We start from the raw sequence: 8,770 nt of genomic DNA on the forward strand, positions 1-8,770 counted from the left end.
TTAAGGCATCTGAGTACCGGTCCATTTTGTTGTTTTATAGGCCAGTTGTTTTCTGGGGCATTCTTGCAGATCTATACTACAACCACTTCCTGCTCCTTAGCGAAGCAATCTTCATTCTTCTCATGGAGTCTATAACACCTGCACAAATAGATCATGCTGAAAAACTGCTGTGGAATTTCTGTTCTCAAATGAGTGGCTTGTATGGTGAGCAATACATGACAGCCAACATGCACTTGCTTGTTCATTTAGCAGATAGTGTAAGAACTCTTGGACCTCTGTGGACACACTCTTGTTTTCATTTTGAAGACAAAAATGGGCATTTACTTCGTCTTATACATGGTACCCAGAACATACCTGTCCAAATGGTTCACGCTGTAAAGACTATACAATGTCTCCCAAGCATTACGCAAAACATTAAGCTGAAAACTGCAACTGTTGAGTTTTTGGCCAGAATGACAATGGATAGTAGTTATCAAGCAAATAAAGTCATCAGCAGTGTGGAAATGATTTGTGCATCATTCAATCTTTCTCTTGAAGCTGAAGATCTGTCCCTTGTGGAGCAATTTCTTGGTCAGAACTTGCATAATAATGTTGCCAAGGCATATAACAGAGCTAAAGTAGGGAAAACTGTTTACACTACAAAGCAGTGTGTGAAAGCCAAACGAAGGAACAATTACACTCTGTTCTTTTGTGATAAGAGGCAGATCAAATACGGCCAGATTGAGTTACTGTGCTCCTTCAAAGAAACAAGTGAATGTCAAAGTGAGATAAAACTTGCATTTGTGAATGTATTCTCAGTTGCAAACATAAGTTTCCTACAGGATACTCTGACCGGTGGGACATGCTTTCATGTTGTGGCACTACTGGAAGTACCAGTAAAAAGGACTGTAGTTAAACTTGAAACAATTTTGCGAAAGTTGATGTTCATGAATTTGTCCTCAATGCCTGGTATTGTGTTTGTGGCACATTTCCCAAACAGATTTGAAAGGGATTAAACACATAAGTCAAAGAAGTGCATGAGAAGATACAGCTGCCATCTGAGATTTTGGCAGTACTTTAATACAGCTGAAATTATGTTTTTTCTGGTATAAAATGTTGAACTACTTCAGCTGAGTGATGTTAATAATGGTTTATTTTGTATGGCCACCATCCTCATGATTAATTTATCATTTTCCATATTTTTATCACTTGTGTGCAATGCTGAATTATTCATGAAAAGATATTGTGATGTCTACTTTTGTAACTACATGTTTTTATCATGGAAAAGTGTGTAGTATCAATTAAAATGAAGACAATGTATTTAAGTCTCTGAATTTATATATTTTTATTACTATGGAATCGTATATTTATAGGTTTTATGAGGATTTTACATACTGGGACTTATTTTCATATGTCAAAAGGTCGGTAAGCTATTAAATTATTATAATTGTTATTAATGATAACAATGATAATATTGATGCAAAGTAAATCTATGCTTCCAACCATATGCATGATTAGACACTGTCAAACAGTCTTCAAAAAGCCATTGAGAGATGAAAATATAAACCTAAGTTGCTTTTTTTTTAATTAATAGATGTAATACTACCATGTAATGGTTTGTTTTATTAAGTGGTCTATGAATCAAAGTACATTTTTTCACAGAAAATATTATTTGGGTATGGACAACTACAAAGAGTAGCAGTTCACAATAATTTAATACAAATTAATTGATTAAATGAAATGAAGGTGTACTACAGTAAAGTGAGATGATTTTTTTATATAGCTCTTTCTTTGCTCTGGTTGTGATAAACCTGAGATGCATGAATTTGGAGGCTGGGATGAGAGTAGATTGAATTCACAGAGAGATCTCTCTGATGTCTCAGCTTGAGATCAAAAAGAGAAATAAAAATTGAGAAAATCTGATAATTAAGTGAGAGCTTGATGAGATCTCTCTTGAAACTTTTAATGAGTCTAAGTTGAGATTTTGCACATCATATTTCTCCTGAGAAAAAAATGAGAAAAAGGAGAAATAAGCCCTTGTCTCAATTTGGTTTCACACAGATCTCAGAGTTGTCTAGGAGAAATAAACGAAACATTACTGAGATCTCTTCTCGCATTTTCCTTTCCTCTGGGTTCACTTAGGAAGGCTCAATTGTGTCAGAATGAGGTTCTATACTTGGGACACACATTATCTGGTTCTACAAGGGTCCTTACTCCTGCCAGGATAAAAGCTATAGTCGAAATGCCAAAACCCACAAATATGTCACAGATGAAGACATTTTTAGGAATGACATGTTATTGTAGACAATGGATAATTGATTATGCATCACTTGCTGCACCACTTCAAGATATATCCAAACCCTCAACCTGTACTACACCCCTTACCTGGTCACCACAATCTGATGAATCATTTGACAAGCTAAAACAGACTTTATTATCAGCTCCTGCACTAGGGCTTCCTGACTATAACCAAACCTTCATACTCTTTGTTCATGAAAAATGTGGATTTGCACAATCTCTTCTGACTCAGGGACATAATTCTTCCTACAGACCTGTTGCTTATTTTTCTTCAAGACAAGACCCTGTAGAGAGAGGACTTCCACCTTGTCTTAAAGCTGTAGCTGCAGTTGCGCTTGCAATGAACAAATCTGCTGATATTGTCCTAGGTTCCCCACTCACAGTCATAATCCCACATGATGCACTGACTTTGATTTCCAGGGAAGCACAAAGACATGTGACAGGGACAAGAGAGGCAAAACATGTATTGACACTCACTGCTCCACACATCATACTAAAAAGATGTTCTACTCTTAACCCTGCTACACTATTGTCTACAGAAGATGATGGCGATCCCCATAACTGCATGGATGTCATCTCATGTTCTTCTAAACCTCTAACCTTTCAGAAACTCCTCTTTCCAACTCTGATCTTGTTTTTCTACACTGATGGCTCTGCTTATAGAGAGTTGAGTGCCATTTTTCAATAATTGAAAGCGCTGCCCTGCCACCCTCAAGTTTCGCCCAAGTAGCTGAGTTGTACGCACTGATGAGAACCTGTCATCTAGCAAAAGGTAAAACTGTCACCATTTACATAGACTCCAGATATTCTTTTGGATGTTTACATGATTTTGGTACTCTATGGGCGAACTGAGGATTCATTACATCCTCAGGGACACCCGTTAAACATGGCAAACTGATGTTGGTGAATTATTAGATGCATGTCAACTACCTTCATTTATGCTGTTGTTAAATGTGAAGCTCACACCAAATCCAAGGACCCTGTTTCAAGAGGCAATGCTCTGGCCGACCATAATATGACTGTCATTTTGTTGTCAAAGTGTGTTAAATCCTATGACAAAAGGTGATGATGCATGGTGGTGCAATGGTTAGTATTGGTTCGATTCCTGCTGGGGCAGGGCCTTTCTGTGCAGAGTTTGCATATTCTCCTCATGCTTGCGTGGGTTTCCTCCAAATAGTCTGGTTTTCCCCCACCATCAAAACATGTATGTGGAGGTTAATTCTCTAGTCAGTGCCCTTGACAAAGGTTGAATGAATGTTAAATGTGAAAGTGATGATTTTTTTTAAAACCACTTAGTTTTATGGCATGTTTTGAACAAAGGTTGGCATCTTCTCATCAGCAAAGCTGAACAGCTCTGCATGTGCAGCTCGTTACATTATGTAAACGTACACTACCAGTCAAAAGTTTGGACACACCTTCTCATTCAATGTTTTTTCTTGTTTATTTTTTTTTATTGTTTTCTACATTGAAGATCAATACTGAAAACATCAAAACTATGAAGGAACACATGGAATTATTCAGTAAACAAAAAAGTGTATGTAAACCAGAATATGTTTTATATTTTATATTCTTCAAAGTAGCCACCTTTTGCTTTGATGACAGCTTTGCACACTCTTGGCATTCTCTCAATCAGCTTCATGAGGTAGTTACCTGGAATGGTTTCCCAACAGTCTTGAAGGAGTTCCCAGAGGTGCTGAGCACTTGTTGGCTGCTTTGCCTTCACTCTGCAGTCTGTAAGGGAAATTCTCCTTGTTGAGGTAGAGAGTTGCTAATTCTCTGAAGAATTTCAGAATCAGTATCATGAATCAGATCTCTTTAATCCATGCTGCATGGAGAGAAGACCTGAAGTGTTCTCTTCCATCTACCAAATGTTTCTGACTTAAATACAAACAATGTCATCTTACCATCTATCTGCCTGTAACACCCCAGACAGAGACAATTGCCTCTCGTCTGACTTCCTGAACCTCACTCCAAAAGGGGATTCTCCCCTCCTTCTCTCACATCCTGATATGGTCTTTACAGTACATTGCTTACTGAATGGAAAACTATTTAATTTCTCACATTCCTCCCTTTTGACACAAAGTGTCAACACAACATTTCTGGGAATTAAATTCAAAATAAAAATAAAACAAAATCATTAACAACAACAACAACAAAATTAAAGCTGCAAGCAGCGATGAACGGGCCCTCGCAGTCCACGCGCGTCGGGGCGTGCTGCTGTCGGGGTGTGCTGCTTACCCGGCCCCATTGCCCAATTATTGTGTACACACGTCTTAACTGTCCGTGTTTGGGTGGGCTGCTCCTGACTGTAGTAAATAATGTATGCTGAAGTTCGAAGAACTCCCTGCAATATACATGAAGAACAAATAATGAGACAACTACACTGCATGACCCTACAGACTGTTAAACAGAGGTTTGTGTCCATTAAGGAAGGCAGCACTGCCATCTGTTGGAGAAAGCCTGAATTTACAATGAAAAGTGAAGGCAGTGAAGCTGTCCTTTTGTCATTTAGCAATAAAAGCGCCACCTATTGTCCGATTGGCACCAAATTTTGCAGAAGCCGTCACCGAGCCATGGAAGACAATTAGCAAAAGTTTTGTGGTAATGGGACTGTATTTGATCAAGATATGCAAGACTGTCTGTTTGACCACAATTTGCAGGAAATTGTTGTTTTATATTTTGGGCGTTCTTTAGACTATCACAATTCTTTTAATAACTTTTTGTCAGGAGGGTCCACAGATGCTGTGTGCAAAGTTTGGTGCAAATCGGAGAAATTGCCTGGGAGGAGTTCGAAAAAGTAGGTTTGCGACGTTTTGCAAATGGAATTCTAGCTTGAAAGTGGGCGTGGCCTACATCACACAAATCACGACGTCCCAACTCTCCAGGCAAAGTAGGCTAAGCACCCTTGCACACTGCTGGATTCACACGCATGTTTACTGAGTTGGTGTCTCTTTACTTTTCATTCATAGTAATCTTTTATTAATAAGAAATCCGGTTAGGGTCTCGTTAGTGTCAAAATTACTCCCGTAATCTTTGAATGCTTCCCAGACTCGCGACTTTACCATCCGCTCATGTTCATATAATCCCTTACCATGATCATATAGTCTCCACATTTTCTGTTATCATTGTTGTTTGCTTAAATCACCCTTTCATTTATTCACCCAGATTTATTTAGTAAATAAACATATTTAACCGTATGTCGTTGTCTGTGCAGGTTTGTTTTAATGTGGAGAACCGATGGATCTGTGTAGAATTCACTACTTCATTTATGAGATTGAATAAATTGATCTGAAATTGATTAGAATTGATACAAGTTAACCTTGTTTAGTCGAATTTGAGTAATTACCTCCGGATTATTCAAATAGATAAAACATCGGAGGTGGTGCCCCATTAACGAGTGTTTTATTAATCGCCAATGATTAATGAATTACATTTATTGGTAGTGTATCTCCTACATTATATTCAGTGTTGGGGCTAGTTACTTTAAAAAGTAATATATTACAGATTACATATTACTCTCAAAAATAGTAATGCCTTACACTACTATATTACTCCCTGGAGAAAGTAACTAGTTATATTACTAGTTATATTACTAGTTACTTTTTTTCTACTTACTCTAAAATTGCCTGAGATGCATAAGATGGAAAGAGAGCAGACAAAGGAGGAGTCTTCTTGAAGGTCTTTATTAACCCAACAACAGACTGGCCTACATGCTGTTTAACTTCCTCAATTAACATTGTCTAGTGCAAATACAAACAAGTGTACTTGTGCAATCAAATACAAAGAAATATTAACTAATATTGAAAATAGTGGTTGAATTTCCAGCCGTCGAACGAGGTTTTTTGCAGAGCGGTGCCTTCTTCAGGACACGAGCTAGCAGAAGCAGCAGCAGCAACATGCTCCGGACTTGTTGACTCTTCCATTTTTTACCCATCTGCCCTGGCGGGTGCCGCTGGCGACCAATCGGTGATGGTAAATGATACCTCGTGTCAAACCCCAACCAATCACTGATCCATTCACGCCCACCCCCCCCCCCCCCCCTCCGTGCTGTTTTGTGTGATGCGTGTGTGGTGAAGTAGCTGGTAGCTACTAGCAAATGTAACGCAAGTAACGAGCCCGGAAAATTGTAATATTATTACTATTTTCAGTAGAGTAATGCCTTACACTACTAGTTACTTGAAAAAGTAATCTGATTACAGTAACGCGTTACTTTGTAACGCGTTACACCCAACACTGATTATATTATGGTGCCGTCCGTGCGAGGCCACCTAAAACCACAGTTCTCTGCATTAAATTGATGTGTAGGCTACAGACAAACATCGGTTTTAAAATCAAAACCCAAGCTGTTTAATGTTGTTTAGCTGTCCACTGAGTGATTAATGCGATACTTAACTTCATATTCTTGACTGCATATACCTTGAATTGTGTGTGAGCATAAAACTCCGCCGAGCTGTGATCGCGCTGCTTAATATGAAATTAATGTGTACAGATGCTGCGTTGTAACCAGATCCGTGTGTGATAAAGAGCCTTCAACATCGCCGCATGTTGGAATTAATGTGTAGATGCTGCGTTGTACCAGATCTATGAGTTAAAGAGTTGTTCAGCACCGCCGTGCGTTAATGTTTCGTGTACAGACCCTGTGTTGTGCCAGGTCTGTGATTTATTTGCATGCATAAGTGTCGCCGCACACTTCTAAATTTAACCGGTTTGATGAATCCAAAGCTGTTGAGCTGTGCCAAAGCCTAGAGAATCATCCTGAAATAAAGGTCGTATTTGCCGCGATGTTCCGGAGATATTTGTAACTTGCTCAGACCCTCGTGTGTTCTGGCTTAGATTAGCTACCTAAACAGAAAACAGCTGTGTAAACAGTGAGAGGTTTTAATTGTTCTACTCCCGTAGTATCAAGATTGGTTGCTGTGGCAACAATCCGATCAAAGACAGTATATTTGGCTGTGTAAAGGAGGGCAGAAAACCTCTATCAGCTCAAATTGTGAAAACATAAGTAAATGGATGCAATGCTAGTTGCTGGTTGAATGTTTTCTGATGTGCTGGAAAAACTGTCTGTGATAAGAAATCAGTGCCGAAAAGTGAACTCAATTGCTGCCATTTCCACAGCTGAGAAGTGAACTCTTCAGAGCCCAAACCACCACTGAGCCAAATCCTGCTAAAACAGGGGGGTATATCAGTGGGCGGAGCTAAAAGGTCCCTCCTCTAGACTCTTCTTCCTATAGCCTTGTTAAAATTCAATTCTGAGACAGCGCCCCTAGTGCTCGACTCTATTAAAACTTCCAAATTTGTAATAGCGCCCTCTGGTGCTCGACTCTATTAAAACTCCTAAATTTGTAACAGTGCCCTCTGGTGCTCGACTCGATTAAAACTTCTAAATTTGTAATAGTGCCCTCTGTTGCTCGACTCTGTTAAAACCTCAAAATTTGTGATAGCTCCCTCTGTAGGACGATTCGGTAAAAGATTTTTATTTTGTGATAGCTTCCTCTAATGACCAAATCTGTGACTATTAAATTTGTGACAGCACCCCTGGTGGCTGATTCTGTTAAGAACAAATACGTCTAAATAGCATACTCTGCTGGCTAACTTGGTTAACTGAATTTGATCCTTCAGCTTTAATAAACTAAAAATTTTCACACAGGTACTTGCTAAATTGTATTATTGGAAACTTGTGATACTGCAATAACTACCATAGTAAATTAACGTGTCTCATTATTCAGATAAATCAAAAATAATCTAGCTGTATATTACAAATTTGACAACTTTAACCAGATTCGACAACTTTAATCCAAGTTCAATTAAATTTTTTTTTTTTTAGTGTATTATTTGGAATCTGATTCTGATATGCTACGCTCATGCAAGTCAAATAATTAAGCTGTTAACTACACATCCAAGTAGTTTCAATCGAAAGCCACATTTAGATCAAATACTTTAGCCTTTGTTGTTAACACATTAGCTGTTTCTTTAAAATCCAAACGCTTACTTGTTTTTGAACTTCACAAGTTAAGTCAAATAAAAGTGAATCCTACCTCTAACTGAAAACAATAAAAAATTTAAAGCCCAAATAAAATAAATAAATGTAACAAAGAAAATAAATTTAAAAAAAAAATTTTCAAAACAAACTTAAACAATGACCGAATCAATGGATCCTGGCGGTTCACTAGCTGCAAGTTTGAATCCCCTAGCCGAGCAAGATGCAGTAATAACGGAGCTCACAACAGATTTGCTGCCAGGTTACGTTGACAAAATCCAGAAGACCGACCCTAGTGAACTACACAGTATAATGACTGCGCTAATATGCCAATCCCTAACCGAACCAATGCAAGGAAAAAACAGAGAGAAAATATTAGGGAGCATGATTGTTGTTATGGCTGCGCAACAAAAACACAGAGATGAATTGCTAGATAAAGCTTTAGCTGAAATAAGGGTCAGGAAAGACAACTACAAAGCTCTTAAAAAGCAACATGAGGAAACAAAGGAGTCCTTA

Source organism: Pagrus major, chromosome 6 (genome assembly GCF_040436345.1).
Source record: "Pagrus major chromosome 6, Pma_NU_1.0".
NCBI classification, from domain to species: Eukaryota; Metazoa; Chordata; class Actinopteri; order Spariformes; family Sparidae; genus Pagrus; species Pagrus major.